This window comes from Elephantulus edwardii, unplaced genomic scaffold, assembly GCF_000299155.1.
Source record: "Elephantulus edwardii isolate Elephantulus edwardi_28Jun2011 unplaced genomic scaffold, EleEdw1.0 scaffold00027, whole genome shotgun sequence".
In the NCBI taxonomy this organism is placed as follows: domain Eukaryota; kingdom Metazoa; phylum Chordata; class Mammalia; order Macroscelidea; family Macroscelididae; genus Elephantulus; species Elephantulus edwardii.
This window is the reverse complement of record NW_006399777.1, coordinates 6183983-6203092: the sequence shown is the minus strand read 5'-3', so window position 1 is coordinate 6203092 and position 19110 is coordinate 6183983. Positions and strand designations below refer to the sequence as shown.

Sequence of the window (19110 nt, the reverse complement as noted above, 5' to 3'; positions counted from 1 at the left end):
GGAGGAGGGTAGAGAGAATAGTGCAACAATGAATGAATGGAAACCCAAAATCTCTGTAAATGTTTATGAAAATTAATAAAATATAATTATAGGGGAAAAAACATTAAAAAAAAGCAATTAGAAGGCTAGAGTAGGGCAGAGCAGAGGGGAGGTGAAACAGGAGAGAGAACTTAGCCTCACAGACACACAGCATGCTAATTCAGTCTTTTTTCCTAGCTTTTTTTGTTTGTTTTAATGTAACAACTGTATTGATATGAAATTGATGCCCCATAAATTTTGTATCATGAACTGGATCATCTCACCCCCAAACACATATAATAGTATAACACATATAATACATCTAATTAATATAATAATATAATACTATCATATAGTAACAGAATACATACAATATTATAACAGGAAAGTAGTGTAGGGATGCCTCATGATCCTATAAAGTAGTTGAAGAGGATTAATGGTGGAAAGCAACATGGCCCTCTGATCTTCTTGCTATGAGGCACGTTTCCCTAGGGTGCGACCTGATACACCTTTCACCAACCCAGAGATAAGGGCCTGGAGGAGCAATCCCCAGGAGTCAAGGGTGTCCTTTAGAATCCGGATCTCTGGAAGGTCCTTGAAACCAGGCAAGGGCAGGACCATGGAGCCCTCCAACTCGATGCCGAAGGAGACCAGGAGGGCCTCTCCACAGACAGAGCCCACTGTGGGCTAGAACCTTCCTCTAGAGCTGGAACCTGGGATTTGAACCTCTATCCTCTGCAGTTGTAAAAGAACACATTTCTGCTTGCTAAAGGCATCTCCTTGTGGGGGATGAACACCCCCCCAGACAGCACGCGTGCCCCCAGTTTTCCTAATACCCTCTTCCCCCCTGGGGAATGTCACACGCTCTGTCATCATCTGTTGTTTCTCCAGACGCCAGCAGTTTGAGCAGTGTGTCACTTGACCTTGCTGCCAAGCCTGGAGCACTCCTGTCATGTTCTGGTAACACGAAGTTCCACGGTGCACTGAACTGGTCTCCACTGAGAGCCCCAACTTCATGAGTAAGGCGGTTTCCTATTAAATGGGCAGGGGGGAGAAATCATTGATGTTTAATATGTTCACTAGATTTTACAACTGTCTCCCAATGCTAGCGTATTTCCATCACCCCATGAAGAGTCCATACAAGGGAATGTCACCCAGATACAAAACAGAAGTGAAATCCTGATTCATGCTAGGGTGTGGTTGAACCTGGAAAACTGAAGTGGAAAAGTCACTCACAAAACAGCAGGTAGTGTGGTGAGCTCCTGAAGTGACCACAAGTGTTGAATTTGTAGCCTCAAGCACCAGGTTCATGCTTTCATGGACTAGGAGGGGATGCGGGAAAGTTTCTTAAGGTGGTTGTGGTTGTTGTTGTAGGTGCCATTGAGTCCAGAAACAGCAGGTGCGGAATGCATAGCAAATATGCTTTATTTCAAATTCACACTTTGGTGAAAATGGAAGGGTATATTGGCCAGCTGGAGGTGGTTGTTGTGGACCGTAGAGTCAGAACCAACCAATAGCTGACCCTCTGGGGGGTTTTCAAAAGAAGTTAATCACATGGGAGGAGATTGCCCATCATCCTCCAGCAGAGCTGCTGGTGGATTTGAACTGCCTACCTTTGGGACTGTAGCTTGTCTTCTTGCCACTAGTCCTGGGGACATTTTCCATTTTTTTTTCAGCCCTCCCTGTTTTATCCCCTGATGTGGATCATAAACCTTTGTCTAGAGGTAAACATTCATCAGATTATTTGCTGAAACACACAGATGTATTCAGGTTGGGCCAGAGGTCACCAAATGGAATCACCCAGGTTTCGAATGATGCCAGCAGACGGATCAGGAACTACACAGCACTGGGAAAGTCCGCTGTCAGGAACCTCTCCACAGTCCCCAAGAGCAAGGATATCAGTTTGAAGACCAAGATGTGCTTGGCTCAAGTCTCTTTAATCACCTGCTATGCATCTGGGATCTGGACAATGAATAAGGAAGACAGAAGAATTGATGTCTTAGAGCTGTGATGCTGGAGAAGAGCGCTGAACATCCCAGGGACGGCCAAAAGCACAGACAGATGTGTCTTGGAGAGGATGCAGTCAGAGGTTAGAGGCGGGGAGGTGACACTTCCTCGCTCATGTTTTGGGCCTGCTGCTAAGACAGGCTTTCCTGTGCAGAGAGACATCGTGCTTGGAAGGTGGCAGGCCAGTCAAAGAGAAGATCCTCAAGGAGATGGACACAGTGACTGCAGTAACGGGCTCCAGTGTGTCACCATGAAGAGGACAGGACGGCAGAGGACAGGGCAGGCTTCAGAGCTGTTCACAGGGTCACCATGACTAATACTCGACTCACCTAACAGCAACATCAAAAAGACAAGACAGTCATGTTTATTCATCCAGGAGGCATCTGAGATGGGCAGTCTCTTCCTGTGTGATTAACTGCCTCTGAACACCCACCAGAGGGTCAGCTATGGGTCGATTCTGACTTGATGGTACACAAGAACAACAACAGGAAGCATATGCACAATTGACCTCTCAAGGTGGCTGCCACGGGGGCGTTTTGGGGGCAGTGTGCATAGATGATCAGATCGGACTTTACAAAAAAAATCCGAGCAACACAGGAGTGTAGCTGGAAAGATGGCCAGCTCTGAGTGAGTCCACGCGATCCCAGGACAGGCCCTTCCCAGATGGCTGCTCCCTGGAAGGTCGTAAGGAGTCACTCACATGGTGCCTTAAATCTCTTAGCTGAGTTCAAGATTGTTAAGAATTCCCCACAACAAATACAGGTAAGCAACCCAATTGAAAAATGAGCATGGGATATGAACAGACACTTCACCAAAGAAGACATTCAGATGGCCAACAAAACCACAAAGAAATGTTCAAAATCCCAGCTGCAAGAGATGCAAATCAAAACAACTATGAGATATCATCTCACCCCAGTCAGAAAGGCAAAATTTAACAAAACAGCAAACAACAAATGCTGGCGAGGTTGTGGAGAAACTGGAACCCTTATTCATTGTTGGTGGCAGTGTAAAATGGTGCAACCACTATGGAAGGCAGTATGGCGTTTTTTCAAAAAATTACATGAAGAAATACCATTTGAAGGGAGCTCCGGTGGCCTAGTGGCAAGAAGCTGCACTGCAATCTCAGAGGCACACGGTTTGAATCCACCAGATGCTCTGCTGGAGAAGGAGGGGCAATCTCCTCCTGTACCAGTTAGATCTGATTTGACGGTACATGCACAAAAAATAATAAAAATTAAATAAAATTTTAAAAAATACCATTTGACCCAGCAATTCCACAACTGGAAATATGCCCTAAAGAAAACAGAACTGCCACCCAAGCAGATATATATACACACTTAAGTTTATTACTGCTTGGTCACAATAGCAAAAAGTTGGAAACAACCCAAGTGCCCATCAACAAAGAAATGGATAGAGAAGCTGTGCTATAGTCACACAATGGAATACTACGCTGCACTGAAAAACAAGGAACTCATGAATAATTTTTAAAAAATGGTGACCTTGGAGGACATTATGCTAAGTGAAATATCTCAGTCACAAAAGGACAAATACTACATAATGTCATTGTTATAAAATAGGATGACATCGGGGTTGGGGGGAGAATGAGAAAGATAGGATAAATTATATATACCACATTGAAACAGATGAGGGAGAGAACTGTTTAAAAGGAATATATGATTAGGTAATATTGTCATGACAGGAGTCCAGAATAAGAGCTGCATAATAGAATGGACTGGGGAGGGGATTGTATAATAATGAATTTTTTTTCACTTTTCAAAAAGAAAAGCGAACTGGGGGGAAGGGTGGGCAGGGAGGAAAATGTGCAACAATGAATGAATGGAAATCCAAGTTCTCTATAATCTTTCATTAAAGGATCACTTTTAAACTTTTTTTTTTTAAAAAAAAAAGATTGTTGGGGGTTCATAGGCTACTTGTTGAGGTAAGGCTTTGCTGTTATGCGCCTTCAAGTCTTCCAGGACTCACAGTGACGTTGTTGTGTTGTTAAGTGCCGTCGAGTCGCAGGCGACTCATAGCGACCCTCTTAACGAAAGTCCTGGACACCTCCTGTATAACTTTCATCCTCTTTCCAGGTTCATAGGGTTTCCGGAGGCAAGCTATTACGGAAGTGGATGCCACTCCTGCTTCCGAGCTTGTTTTAATCGGGGAGCTCCACCAAACACTGTCCACCATGGGCAACCATTCTCGCATTGGACACATCATAGTGACCTCATGAAGAACAAACAACATCTCTGAACCTGACCCTCTCCTGAGCCAAGTTCACCATGTCTGCAGACTTGACCTCATTGTTGTGTTCACTGTGTCAGCCCACCTCCTTTACAGCTTGTAATGCCTGCATCAATTGAATGCTGCTTTCCTGCTCTGAGCCACATCCCAGGAGAAAAGAAGGTTTTATGTTATGTTATGTTAATAGAGGGAGTGAATACGATTGCAGGGTGGGGGCAAACTCAGCAGTTAAAGGATTTGAAACTTGATAAGGAGATGCAAACTGTCACCAGAGACTAAAAGGACCTATCTTTTAAAATGATCTCACTAAAAAAAAAAAAAAATAAAATAAAAAGATCTCACTGCTTTCTTACTTGTTGCAACAGGAGTCAAGAAAACCGTCAAGAGTGGTTGTACACTGTAACCTCCATTCCTCTCTTGTTAATGGGGTTTTCAGCCGGACCCGCAACCTGGCGATTGGCACAGCGATGGTAGCGATGGGTTCAAAGTGTGTCAGAGATGATAGGGATGGCCCAGCATAGGACCAGGTTCAGATCTGTTATTCAGAGGGGATGAGTCTTGCTTGACACAATGGTACCTGACGACAACAACTAAGTTTACTCTCCTGACCTGGATCTTTAAAAGCAGATATAACCGTGGAGAGTTTATTGTAAGTTTATCAAGAACTTGCATTTCCGTTCATTCATTGTTGCGCATTTTCCTCCTTGCCCCCCTACCTCCAGTTCGTTTGTGTTTTGACCCTCACTCCATGTCTTACTTTCAATGGCCACCTGGAGAGTGACACTTGATTGTAAATTTTTACTTCTCTGTTCTTGGCTTACATAGTGGGGTCTGCACAGTGTTGCTCTCTTCGACCAGAACCATCTCCCTTGGGCAGGGTCACCGCGGTCCCCAGACCTGCTGCCCAGTCAGCTGACAGCTTCCCTCTGGTCTCTCTCTGCTTCCATCTCTTGCTCAGACAGGACAGACCTTCTGTAATACAAAGACCGCAGTGAGAGTCAAAGCTGTAAATGCAAATCCAGTCACACAGCTTCTGGCTTGAAAGAATCTAACTGCAAGTCCTCGTAGCAGTTATCGTACAAGCTCGGGTCTGTGACAGGGACGATGAAGTCCACCTCTCCTGTGTCTTCTCCTGTACAATCACTCCAGACACACTCCGGAGGCTCTTTCCACCTCAGGGCCTTTGCGTGTGCTATGGTGCCTGAACACCATCCCCCCCGATCCCCCCCCACCCTGGGGAAGCACAAATGCCCCCAGCTTGCCTAATACCCTCTTACTCCCTGGGAAAGGGCACATGCTCTGTCATCATCTATTGTTTCTCCAGAAGTGAGCAGTTTGTTGTTTGTCCTTTCTGCCAAGCCTGGAGCGCCCCTGTCATGTTCCAGTAACACGAAAACCCACAGGCGCACTGAACTGGTCTCCACTGAGAGCCCTGCCTTCAAGGTCTAAGCCTGGGCGTGGTTCGGTGCAGTGTGGAGCTGAGACTGATGTCCCCTCCAGCACAGGCTGCTGCATTCAGCGTGACACGCCTGCCCTAGAGAGTGAAACAGAGCTGTGAGTGATGTGATGTGATGTGATGTGATGTGATGTGATGTGATGTGATGTGATGTGATGTGATGTGATGTGATGTGATGTGAGTGCCCAGGTATAGGGCTTCCTCAGCTGGCTTCCCGCTGCCAGTGAGGACTGGGCATTTATTTCTAGAACATGCTTTGTTACAACGTGTGTTGTTAGGAGAAGCTATTCCTTGGAGAGGTGCATCATGCTTGTCTTGGAGAAGTGGAGAGTCAGTGAAAGGGAAGAAGCCCCCCAGTGAGATGGATTGACACAGCAGCTGGAGCAGTGGGCTCACGTGTGTCAGCGATGGTGAGGGCGGCACAGATGGGACAGGGTTCAGATCTGTTGCTACGAATCCTACAGAACTGGAGTGCACCTCATGGCAACAAAATCAAGGTCATCTTCTTTAAAAGGGGAAATGATAGAAAGACAACTTCAAAACAAGCCCTAGAGCAGGGAAATGTAAAATTTTCTACTCTAGTTTTGAGTACGGAAGTCTGGCGGCTTAGTGGCAAAGAGATGTGCTTCCTGCCAACCCAAAGGTTCCTGGTTCAAATCCACCAGGTGATCTTCGGGAGACAGATGGGCAGTCTCCTCCCATGCTATTTAGTATCTCTGAAATCTTGCTGGAGGGCCAGCCAGAGGTCAGTTCTGACTCAAAGACAATGAGCGAGTGTAAGTGAATGGTCAGGTTGACCACTGCCCTTCTCTGTAGAATTTATTCTTCATTACATTTAAGTAGCAGCACACATGCATTTGTCTCACCAGCCTATGTACCATCATGCACAATGCAGGTGAAGAGAAATGCCTGCTCTCTTCTAAAACCCAAGCCAAACACATCAGCACGTATCTCTTTAAGCAACTCCAAAGCTATGTAAGAAATCAAATCTACAAAGAACCAAACTTTGGTCTGACCTTGATTTTCTGGAACAGTCCTAATAACGACTGTTTTATTCTTGGTTGTTGTTGTTATGTGCCATCAAGTTGCTTGGGACTCATAGTAACCCTATGTACAACAACCCTAAACCCTGCTCTATCCTGCGCCAACCGCACCGCCTCTGACACACCCATCCCAATTACCCCAGTCACCGAATCAATCCACCTCATAGAGGGTCTTCCCCTCCTGCGCTGTCCCTCCACCCTCCCAAGCATGATGTCCCTCTCCAAGGACCTGTCTCTCCTTACAACATGTCCAAAGTATGTCAGACGAAGCCCCAGAATCCTTGCCTCCAAGGAGTAGCTTGGTTTAACCCTCTCCAGGATGAATCTGTTTGTTTTCTTGGCAGTCCAGGGTACATTTAATACTTTCATCCAGCACCACAGCTCAAAGGCATCAATTCTCGTTCTATCCTCCCTAGTCATTGTCCAACTCTCTGATGCATAACAAGTGATTGCAAAGACCATGGCCTGTATCAGGCGGACCTTAGTCTCCAGAGAGACACCATTGCTCTTGAGTACTTTAGAGAGGTCCCTAACAGCAGACTTTCCCATCGCAATACATTTTTTTTTATTTCCTGGCTGCTGGTGCCGAAAGTGTTGACCGTGGAGTTGAGAAAACTGAATCTGTGAACAATCTCAATCTCTTCGCCATCCATTCTGATGCTACCAATTGGTCCAGTGGTGAGAATCTTTGTCTTCTTGACATTGAGCCTCAGTCCATATTGAAGGCTGCAGTAATTGTTTAAAATCATCCCAGGCGTGATTCTACCTCCCTGTGCAAAAGGGTTCATGCCACATGCTTCCTTTCATTAACTGAAGGGCATATCTTCGTCAAGAGGGGTTTTCTACTTTAGGTTCCCCGTTTTGAGGACAGGAGGAGCCCACGCGGTGCATTGGTTAAAGTGCCATCAGGCCTTATTCCTGTCCTTGCCATCAAGTTGGAACCAACTCACAGTTGACCCTCCAGTGGGTTTTTAGAGGCTGTAGATCTCACGGGAGGAGACTACAGACCTTTCTCCCACAGAGTGGCTGGTGGGTTTGAACCACCAGAGATGGAAGGCCCTGGGTTAGCAGCAGAACTCCCTACAGACTATGTCCCCAGGGCTCCCTGGTGTGAAGGGCAGATGACTCAACTGACCAGTCATGCCATGGGAGATGGATGTGCCCTCAGCTTCCTGAGAGACCAGAAGCCGTGGAAACCCTCCGGGCAAGTTCGACTCCGTCCTAGGAGGCCAGGATGGTGGGACGTGGCCTCCCATGCTTTGGGCACGTTGTTAAGAAGGGCTTGTCTTCAGAGAAGGAATGGGAAAGGTGGAGGGTCGGTGGCAGACAGGAAGACCTTCAGGGGAGGCGGCTTGCCACAGTGACAATGGCCTTCACTGTATCAGAGGTGATGAGGACGACGCAGGAGAGGACAGAGCTCAGGCCTGTTGTTCACAGGGCCGTTAGGAGTCACAGTCAGCTCTGTCTACAGGGCCGCTGAGCTGGAAGAGGCCGAACCTTTTTGGGTTAAAGAGCGACCTCTTTGGGTTAAAACAATACGAAGAAGAAAACTGGCAAGTTTTCAGCACTGTATCATGATAACCTTCTCAAACTACCACAAAAATGTCTACTATTGAGCTACCAAATATATAGGGAAAAAGTTCATGATTTAATGTCTGTATATTCCCCAACCAGATACTTCTTACATTTGTTTTTCATTTGCCGGATATGTACATATTTAAGAAATCCTGCATTCCACGTGCATCTTTCCTGCTCCTGATTTTAACATTTACAAAATAAACTCTGTAGATAAGGATTCTGTGCACTTTTTCTATAAAAAGACAGAGGGCAAATCTGTTAATCCTTTTCTGAGTTACTGTTACAACTGGTCAGCTGTACTATACGTGCAAGCAGTTATGAGCAATGCATGAATAAGCAAGCCAGACAGTGTCCCCAAAAGACTTTATTTGTAGACTTTGGAATTGGAAGTTTATGTACATTTTTAAAAAACTTTTTACATTTCATGAAATAGCTGTCTTCTTCTGATCACTTTTCCTCAACCATTTGAAAATTTAAAATTTTAGAGGTCGTAAAAACAGGAGTTAGGCCAGATTTGAAGCAGTGGTTTACCAAACTCATTAGCATAATATTATTAGCTTATAATATTTTATATGGCTTAAAAGTATTACATTGTAAATTTTTTTTTCATTGAAAAATGGGTTCTTTTAAAACAGCTGTTTTTAATCTGTTCTCGTATCAGTGGAAGACTGTGACCGACTAACCCACAGTCATGAAGTAGCTTCCACCTCATAGGGACCCTCTGACACACTTTGGGCAAGTCCCCAAGGCTGTAAATCTTCGTGGGAGGGCTGCTCATCTGTCCTGCAGTTGTGTTTGAACTGTCAACCTTTCCGGTAGCAGCCTGACCCTCCTGCACTGGCACGAAGGCCCCTTAGTGTATTCTGTTGTTGTGAGGTGCTCTCTTGTTGAGTGTGACTCATGGCCACCCTGAGAGCAGGCCAGGCAGGAACCAAACATGGCCTGTCCTGCCCCAGCCTCACTGCCTCCTACACTCGAGCCTGTTGTTACATTCGCGGCGTCAACCCACCTCTAAGAGAGTCTTTCTCGCTTTGGCTGATCCTCTAACTTTCCGAACATGATGTCCTTGTCCCAGAGGACTAGCCCCTCCTAACAACATGCCCAAATATGTGAGACGAAGCTTAGCCACCTCACCTCCAAGAAGCATCCTGGTTTCACCTTCACTGCTAGGAGAGCAAACAGGTTCGTCCTGGTGAAGGTGAAGCCGGCCTGCTCCTTGGAGACAAGGATTCTGAAGCTTCATCTGACATACCTTGGGCATGTTGCAAGGAGGGACCAGTCCTTGGAGAGGGACATCATGTTTGGGAGAGTGGAGGGACAGTGCAGGAGAGGAAGACCCTCGATGAGATGGATCGATTCTGTGACTGGGGTGGTGGGAGTGAGTGTGTCGGAGACAGTGAGGTTGGCACAGGACAGAGCAGGGTTTAGGGCTCTTGTACATAGGGTCGCTATGAGTTATAAGTGATTCAATGGCACACAACAACAGCAACAACAAACAACAAAGACATATTTGCTCTTTGGGCAGTCCATGAGATATTCAGCAGTTTTCTCCATGACCACAGCTCAAAGGCATCAATTCTTCTTCTGTCATCATTCATCATTGTCCAACTTTCAGATGCCCATAGCTTGGATTAGGCACGCCTTAGTATTTGAATAAACATAATTTTGCTCCTTGGATCTTTGGAGAGATCCCTGACAGTGAACTTTGCCGACGTGACACGTCTTCTGATCTCTTGACTAGAAATGTTGTCAGATCTCTTAGCCAAGGGTGTTGACTATGGATCCAGGGAAGAGGGAGTCACTGACCACTTCAATCTTTTCTCCATCTCTCATGATGTTGTCCTAGGCCCAGCGGTGAGTACATTTGTCATCACGCTGCTGAGATGTTATTCATATTGAAGGCCGGAGTCCTTGATCTTCTGCCACAAATGCCTCAAGTCTCCTCCATTTTCAGGAAGCAAGGTTGGGTCATTTGCATAACATAGGTTGTTGGTGAATCTTCTTCCAGTCCTGAATGCCACATACTTCTTCATAAAGTCCAGTTTCTGGAATTATGTGCTCAGCGTACAGATTGAATAGCTGTAGAGAAAGGAAATATCCCTGGCACAGAACTTTCCCGATTTTATTTCTGATTTTAAACCATGCCCTGTTCATTTATTCTGCTTGCACAACTGTCTCTTGGTCTAGGTTTAGGTTTCAGATGAGACAATTGAGTGTTCTGGGATTCCCGTTCTTCTCACTGTTAGCCATAGTTTGCTATGTGACAGCCACAGAGTCAAATGCCTTTGCACAGTCAATAAAGCACAGATAGACATCCTTCTGGTATTCTCAGCTCTCAGCCAAGATCCATCTGCCATCACCAATGATTTACTTGGTGCCATGACCTCTTCTAAACCCAGCTTTGACTTCTGACAATTCTCTAGTTTTCATAATCTTTGGCAATATTTTACCTGCATGTGGTGTTAATATTATTCAGTAATTTCCACATTCTGTTGCATCACTTTTCTAGGGAATGGGTACAAATATGGATTGCTTCCATTCAGTTGGCCAGGGAGGTGTCTGTTAAATTTCCTGACACAGTCAGACTGGTGAGGATGTCCAGGGCTGCATCTCTTTTTTGAAACACGCCGATTCGTATCCCATTCATTTTTGGAGTCTTATTTTTTGGCTGATGCCTTCAAAGTCGCTTGAACTTCTTCCTTCATGACCATTGGTTCTTCATTGTACACTACTTCCTGAAATGGTTCTGTGGTCAGGCAACCGTTAGCCAATTCTTTTTGGTACAGTGACTCTGTATATTCCTTCTGTCTTCTTTTGATGTTTCTTACATCATTCCAAATTTTGTCCCTAGAATTCTTTAGGATTGCAACTCGAGGCTTGAAATTATTGCAAACTAAGCACACTTGAGTTATTTACTAGTAACAGGAAAAACAACAACACACATATCTTTCCAATTATCAACAATCAAGCAGAATAATCAAGCACAGTTTAACTACTGACCAAACATTTCCAACCTTTTTCTTATTGTTGCCTGGAATGCTATTTGTGATTTTTAATGGCACAAACCAACTTCTTATTGTTATTTGCCATCGAGTTGACTGTACGACTCAGAGCAACCCTACGAATAATGGCTCTGAATCCTGCGCTCTTTTAAGCTAATCTCACTGTATAAGACACACCTGACCCCATTGGTACAGTCACTGTGCCACTCCATCTCATTCAAGGTCTTCTTTTCCCACACTGACCCTTTCCTCTTTCGAGCATGATGTCCTTCTCCAAGGACTGGACCCTCTTTGCTACATGCCCATAGTATGTGAAGCAGAGCGTCAAAATCCTTATCTCCAAGGAGCATCCTGGTTTCACCCTCTCCAGGTTAAAGCTTGTTTGTTCTCTTTGTAGTCTATGAGTTCAAAACTCTTCTCCAGAACTGCAACTCAAAGGCATCATTTCTTCTTCTGTCATCCTTAGTCATTGTCCAGCTCACTGATGCATAGCAAGTGATTGAAAAGACCATGCATAACCTGTATCTGGCACACCTTGGTCTCCAGACTGACATCATTGTTCCTTAGCACTCTGGAGAGGTCCCTGGCATCAGACTTCCCAAAGCAACTCGTCTTTTGATTTTCTTTTTTTTTTTAAATTTATTTATTTTGCATGTACTGTCAAATCAGATCTGACCGCTACAGGACGGAAATTTTCCCCTCCTTCTCTGCAGAGCATCTGGTGGATTTGAACCATGTACCTCTGGGATTGCAGTACAGCTTCTTGCCACTAGGACACCAGAGTTCCCTGTCTTTTGATTTTCTGACTGCTGGTGCATAGAGTGTTGATTGTGTATCTACACAAGATGAAATTGTTCACAAACTCAATCTCATCTCCATGTATGATAGTGCTGCCAATTGGTCCTGTGGTGAGAATCTTTGTCTTCTTGATGTTGAGCTTCAATCCATATTGAAGACCACAGTCCTTGACTCTCTGCAGCAAACACCTCGAGTCCTCCTCAGTTTCTGTGGGCAAGGTGGTGTCATCTACATAATGCAGGTTGAGTTTCTGTGGGCAAGGTTGTGTCATCTATATAACACAGGTTGTTGATGAGATTTCCTCCAATCTTGATGTCCTATTCTTCTTCATAGAGTCCAGCCACCCAAATAATCTGTTCCACATATTGATTGACAAGATATGGATGGAGATGAGATGCGTCCCTTCCATATTCCTTTCCATGCAGAGTTCACTTGCTCTGTTCTAACGACTGCTTTCTGGTCTAAGTATAGGTGAGCACAAAAAAAGTACTCTGGAATTCTCATTCTTCTCATTGTTAGCCGATTCCAATGCCGGAAAGTCAGCTTTGAAAGGGTTCCAGTTTGATTATAAGGAATTTGTCTTGTTGAGTATATTCTTTCACATAATTTGAGCATGCTGTTAGGAGGGGCCAACACTTGAAAAAAGACCTTCCACTGGGAAAGCTGAGGGGTTGGAGGAAGATAAGAAGACCTTCGACAAGGTGGGGTGAAGACAGAGACACTGCAGCCGTGGAGGAGAACACATGGACAACGGTGAGAAAGGGGCTGGGTTGGGCAAAATTCACGGCTGCCCTTCTGAGGGTTGGTTTGAGCTGTAGTTGACGGATCTGCACACAATCACCGCCTTTCAGTGAGCAGCAGGGCAATTTAAACACACTTCTCTGGGGAAAGAGTCCAAACACTCTAGCCCCTTGTCATCTTACAAGTCTCCTAGTGGGCCACTCACTACCCCCACTACGCCCAATCACTGAGGGTCTTCTTCTCCTGCACTGTCCCTCCACCCTCCCAAACATGATGTCCCTCTCCAAAGACTAGTCCCTCCTTGCAATATGTCCAGAGTATGTCAGATGGAGTTTCAGAATCCTTGACTCCAAGGAGCAGCTTCTTCTCTGGGACAGATCTATTTGTTCTCCTATCAGTCCATGGTATATTCAGCATTCTTCTCCAGCACCACAGCTCAAAGGCCTCAATTCTTCTACTGTCATCCCTCGTCCTTGTCCAACTGTCTGACGCATAGCGAGCAATTGCAAAGACCATGGCCTGTATCAGGTGCACCTTAGTCTCCAGACTGACATCATTGCTCTTCAGTACTCTAGGGAGATTCCTGCATTCCCCAAATCCAAGAAGACTACTTCTTGCTCCTTTGTAGTCAATACTGCAAGGGAATCACCATTCTGTCTTTCACTATGTATCAGGGATTGAATTGTCCACAGAACCCATGTGCAGTAAATCGCATGGGAGGAGTCTGCCCATTCTTCTCCCAAAGAGCACCTGGTGGGTTCAAACCATATTCTTTTGGGATTGCAGCTCAGCTTCTTACTGCTCAGCCACCATAGTGGCGACATTTGCACCCTGTGTTGTTCTTTGAGTCTTACTGTTCCTACCTGTCACGTCTTGGTCTCTGCCTTATCTCTATTAACTGCAAAGTAGAGGCTGCCATATCTTACACATTTTCTCTTCATGTTTTATTTTTTAATTCTGTGTTAAATGTTTGGAGCAAAGAGAGGACTTCATAGCATGAGTTTCTGGTTCCAGCTTTCCTGCAAATTTACTATATTCTTGTACTCCAGGAAAGAGTACCCCTTCTCTAACTTTTCTCTTTCTCTTTTTTATGTTGTATTTCTTTGTTGCTGTTGCTATTTATTGTGCTTGGACATTCTTTCATTTTTCTTTATTTTATTTTCTTGTTTTGTGTATGTGTACTGTCAAATCGGATCTGACTGGTAGAGGAGGAGACGACTGTCCTTCCTTCTCCAGCAGAGCATCTGGTGGATTCGAACCGCATACCTCTGGGATTGCAGTGCAGCTTCTTGCCACTAGGCCACCAGAGCTCCGTCGTTCTTTAATTTTGAAAGCAGCAAACCCCCGTTGGGCTCAAGTTCTCCCATAGTTTAAAGAATTCATCTCCTCTCTTCTCACAAAGGGTCGCCTCTGTCCCATGAGATGAACCTTGAACAGGGTAACTGCCGACACAGACATTCACTTTTCTGTCTGACACTGTTCCTGCTGCAGGGAGATGTCTCCTCACCTCTCTTGCCCTAGATCCTGAGAACAAAAGGTGCAATCCTGGGAAGGCTGTGTTTCACTGGGGAGCGAGACAAGCTTGGAGTGTGGGGAGGGCTTGAGTGGCAGAAGCGCTTCAGCGAGAGAAAAGACAAATTAATTAACTTGTCAAATCCGCTTCTTAGCATGAATGCGAAAGATTCTTGCATAACCAGGGATTGTTTCCCAGCATGCCAAGCAGGCCTTTTCTTCCTTCTCTTTGTGTCCCGATTCATGGTTCTGAAGCACCCTACAAATTAACATGGCATTCACTGACATTGTACCCAGTGGCCGTGGGACATTTTGTCATATGAAGCAATTGGCTTTACATACGTGAAGCTGGACATGATTCTTTCATGGGCCAATCTATCTGTATTGTAGGCAAGGCTGAGGTTTACAAAAAATTCATAGAAAAGTTAGTGAAATTGTCCTCCAAAATGTGACAGAACTTCTGGCTTTATTTCAATACAGTGGAGGGTTGGTAGTCATTATCATTTAAGTGTGCCTTTAGTTTTGATTGGGGACTTGCAACAGTGTAGAAAAAGAAAGCATTTTATAATGTGGAATATTAATCGTTCAGTTTTGTTTTTTATAATTATTCTTACACTCATTCATAGTTTTGGTGAATATACATTCAAATTTTGCACACTTTAATTTACAATAATATTCCTAATGTAATAATGTTGAAAATCATGTATTACTATGAATTAAAACAACAACAACAACAAAACCTCTAGGTGGGGGAAGGACAGAAAGTCTGTGAGTAAAAATAAAGAGTTTAGAATACTGTCTAGCATAGTGAATATTCAGCAAATATTAAGGTCCACGTTCTCCCATTGGCTTGAACTTGACATCAGTTTTAGTCTTTTCCTTCCTTGCTCTTTCTCCAACCTCCACACTCCAGATACAAACATGCACATCCTATTTGAAATGGTCTTGCTTATTTGGAAACAGGCCTAGAATTTGGAAGAAAACAGCGTCCGCAGAAGACAGTTACCATTAGAGTAACTAGCAGAAAACCAGACAGAAAAACTAGGTAACAGATTAGCCTTGCTGTGCAGGTGTCTGAGACAGCTTCTAGGAGGATTCCGACACACAGCTGTCACGAGGCACTTGTTGGCCTGGTGAGAAGTCATGAGCTCATCAGAAACGCGGCTGTGGTCGAAGGGAGTTTGACGGAGTCTTACCAGCAACTTGGCTCACAGGTTGGGCTGATAACCCATAACCCTCAGCACATGCGTATCCAAGCTTTCAAAGTCAGCCCTCTAGCCACATCCGTTCACCCGCAAGCATGCACCTGACAGGTTTCAACAGCTGGAATAGAATGTCTATGGTGATGGATTTGAATTTGTTAGCAAGTTCATCAACAGTAATAGGTAGGAGTCCAGGGCGTCAAATCCCCCTGTGACTCCGTGGAGACAGGAAGGCAATCTTCTATTAGGATTCTTTGTTGTTGTTCCATGCCATCTCCTTGACCATGTCTCATAGAAACAATGGATCTGAATCCTGCCCTCTCCTGAACCAACCTCACTGACTCATACACACCTGACCCCATTGCCACAGTCACTGAGTCAATCCATCTCATCCAGTGTCTTCCTCTTTTGCGCCGACCCTCTATCCTTCTAAGCATGATGTCCTTCTCCAAGGACTTGCCTCTCCTGGTGACATGGCTAAAGCATATGATATGAAGCTTCAAAATCCTTGTCTCCAAGGAGAAACCTCATTTCACCCTCTCCAGGACAGACCTGTTTACTGTCTTGGCAGTCCCTGGTATGTTCAATACTCCCCTCCAGCACCACAACTTAAAGGCATCCACTCTTCTCTGTCATTCTTAGTCCTTGTCCAGCTCTCAGAAGAAGGAAGAAGTTCAAGCTGCTCTGAAGGAATGGAGGGTGGGGAGGGTTGATGAAAAGGGCCTAGCAATTGATGGAAGAAAAACGGATGTTATTTCAACATACAGATTCAACTCTGGATACTCACCAGGTCTTGCCAGGAAATCTGGAGGACAGCTACCTGGCCAACTGACTGGAAAGATCCATATTTATTCTCAAAAGAGATATTCCTAGAGGATGTAGAAATTATCAAACAATATCACTAGTATTATATGCAAACGATATCTTGATGAAGATTAAAAAACAAACACCCCCCCCAAACCAACACCCTACTAGACTTGTACATTGACAGAGAACTACCAGAAATCCAAGCTGGGTTTAGAAGAGGCTGTAGCATTAGGGATATCATTACTGATGTCTGATGGATCATGGTAGGATTGACAGCCTCAGAAATCCCATAAAGTGTCTCTGTAAGTCATGACAACTTTCCAGCAATGAATATTCGGTCTAGAGGCACTATAAAGAGTGTCAGGGATGTATCATTTCTCCTTACCCTTTCAATCTATATGCTGAACAGAGTGTTTGAGAGGCTGGACTTTACAAAGAAGAATGGGGTATCAGGAGTCAAGGAAGACTCATCAATAACCTGCATTATGCAGATGACACAGTCTTGCTCACTGAAACTGAGGAGGACTTGAAGCATTTGCTGCAGACGGTCAAGGACTGCAGTCTTCAATATGAATTGCATCTCAACATCAAGAAAGCAAAATTCATCACCTCTGGGCCAATAGCATACAATAGCAGCATCCTAATAGATGAAGAAAAGATTGGGGTTGTTAATGATTTCATTTCGTTCAGATCCACAATCAACACCCGTGGTACCAGCAGTCAGGAAATCAAAAGACAAACTGCATTGGGAAAATCTGCTAGCAAGGACTTCTCCAGAGTACTGAAGAGCAACGAAGACTAGAGACTAAGATGTGCCTGCTCCAGGCTATGGTCTTTTCTAGTGGAAAATGGCTAAAGATGACAGAAGAAGAATTTATGTCTTTGGACTGTGGTATTGGAGAAGAATATGGAAAATACCATGGATTGCCAAGAGAACAAACAGGTCTGTTTTGGAGAGGCTGAAACCAGATTGCTCCTTGGAAGCAAAGATTATTAGTATTTTTTTTTAACCAACAGATAGTCAATTTATTAGAATAGGTGCTTTAGGCATCTGCAGTGGTGCCTTCAGCCTCTATTCCAGGCTCAGTGCTGATGGAGGTGACCTGCTTGACAGTCTCAGAAAGGCTGTACAAGTCAATGAGTCGCTTGTGGATCCTCATTTGGAAATGATCCCAGGTCTTGGAACGTTCTTCACAAGGAGTCTTCCTTGTGGTGACTCTCAGAATCTTGGTAAGCATCCTGACTGGTCCCCTCACCTTCAGGTTCCTCTCCTTTGATCCTCTGATCAAGTCGGCACCCACTATAAGAAAATCATGTTAGCGCACGCTGCACAATCAGCGAAGGCTTTAAAAAAGTCAACTAATGCTGGCTCAGACGAGCCTAAACGACTATCACCCTAAGTCAACATCTAAGTCTCTCCTCACTACCAGGAAGCAAAGATTTTGAAACGCCATCATAGACATTTTGGGACAAGAGGGGCCAGTGAAGGACGTCATGCTCGGAAGGGTAGGGGGACAACACAAGAGAGGAAGATGAGACGGACTGACATACTGACAGTGGCAATGGGGCCCAGTGTGTTGGAAGTGGTGAGTTTGGCTTAGGATAGGACGAGTTTCAAGTCATTGTTTGTAGGGTCGCTTGGAGTCATAGTAGACTAGATGACACATGACAGCAACAAGTGTTTAGGAGGACTGGGGAGGGGAGTGGTGGTGGTGGTGATGGGCCTAAGAGCTTGGTACCACTGGTCTCAAGGACTAATTACACTCCATCACATCACAGCTTCCAAGACAGAGATTCACAGGCAGTCGAACCGACACACACACGCACTTCACCATCACAGTGTGAGCAGGTCACTCCCACAGCTAAAAACCAGTAGTGGAATGAAAGCTTGGTGGCTCAGCCCACCCAGGGACCCCTCTGGCTCCCAGGGTGTCCCTGGGAGGTGGACCTGGTGACCTGCTTCCTTGAAAGGTCTTTAAAATCCCTCGGGCAATTGGCCTCTGTACACACAGAGTCCCCACGAGTCAGGACTTGATCCGAGTCCCTGATGGCAATGATGGCACATCCTCTCCCATAAATCGAGCTCTACTGGCCGGGTGGCAAGGAGTTGCCCTGCCAGGCCACAGGCACAGTGATTAAAAACCAGACAATCGCACCCCTGTGTCGTTCACAGTCTCAGAAACCGTGCTGGACCGTGGGCTCAGACTCAAAGGTCCATAACATCTCCCAAAACCCACACACTCCCGACCAGGACTGTCTCCACTGTGAGACCTGAGTAACAAACCCAACCAGTCAGATCCCATTCCTGGCCACACCACAAGTGCTCTGGAGAGGACGCAAGCCTCTGGCCTTTGGAAAGCAGATTCGTAGGTTCTTTCTTCCGAGTTCCCTCCTGAAGGGCTTGAACCCACCCATCTTCAGGTAGTATCTGAGAACCAGACAGCTCGTGAAACCCAGGGCAGACAACGTGTCCTGTCCTAGAGAAGCACTCTTTTAATAGACATTTCTGATCCCAAATGTCCTACACACGCGTGTTCTCTATGAGATCAGCTCAGCGAGTCCTTGGAATGTGGCAAGTGAGACTGAGAGACTAAGATTTTTTTTTCATTTTTATTTTTTTAATTTAGTTTGTTTATTTTTCATTTCAATGAACATCTACAGAGATTTTGGAATTCCATTCATTCATTGTTGCACCCTTCTCC

The 19110-nt window shown here is 45.1% G+C and overlaps 1 protein-coding gene across 1 annotated transcript in view; it reads right to left on the bottom strand.

The window, feature by feature from the left end:
• Window positions 1–19110, bottom strand: part of KAT2B (K(lysine) acetyltransferase 2B) — a 155808-nt gene that overhangs the window by 127108 nt on the left and 9590 nt on the right. The window lies entirely within an intron of this gene.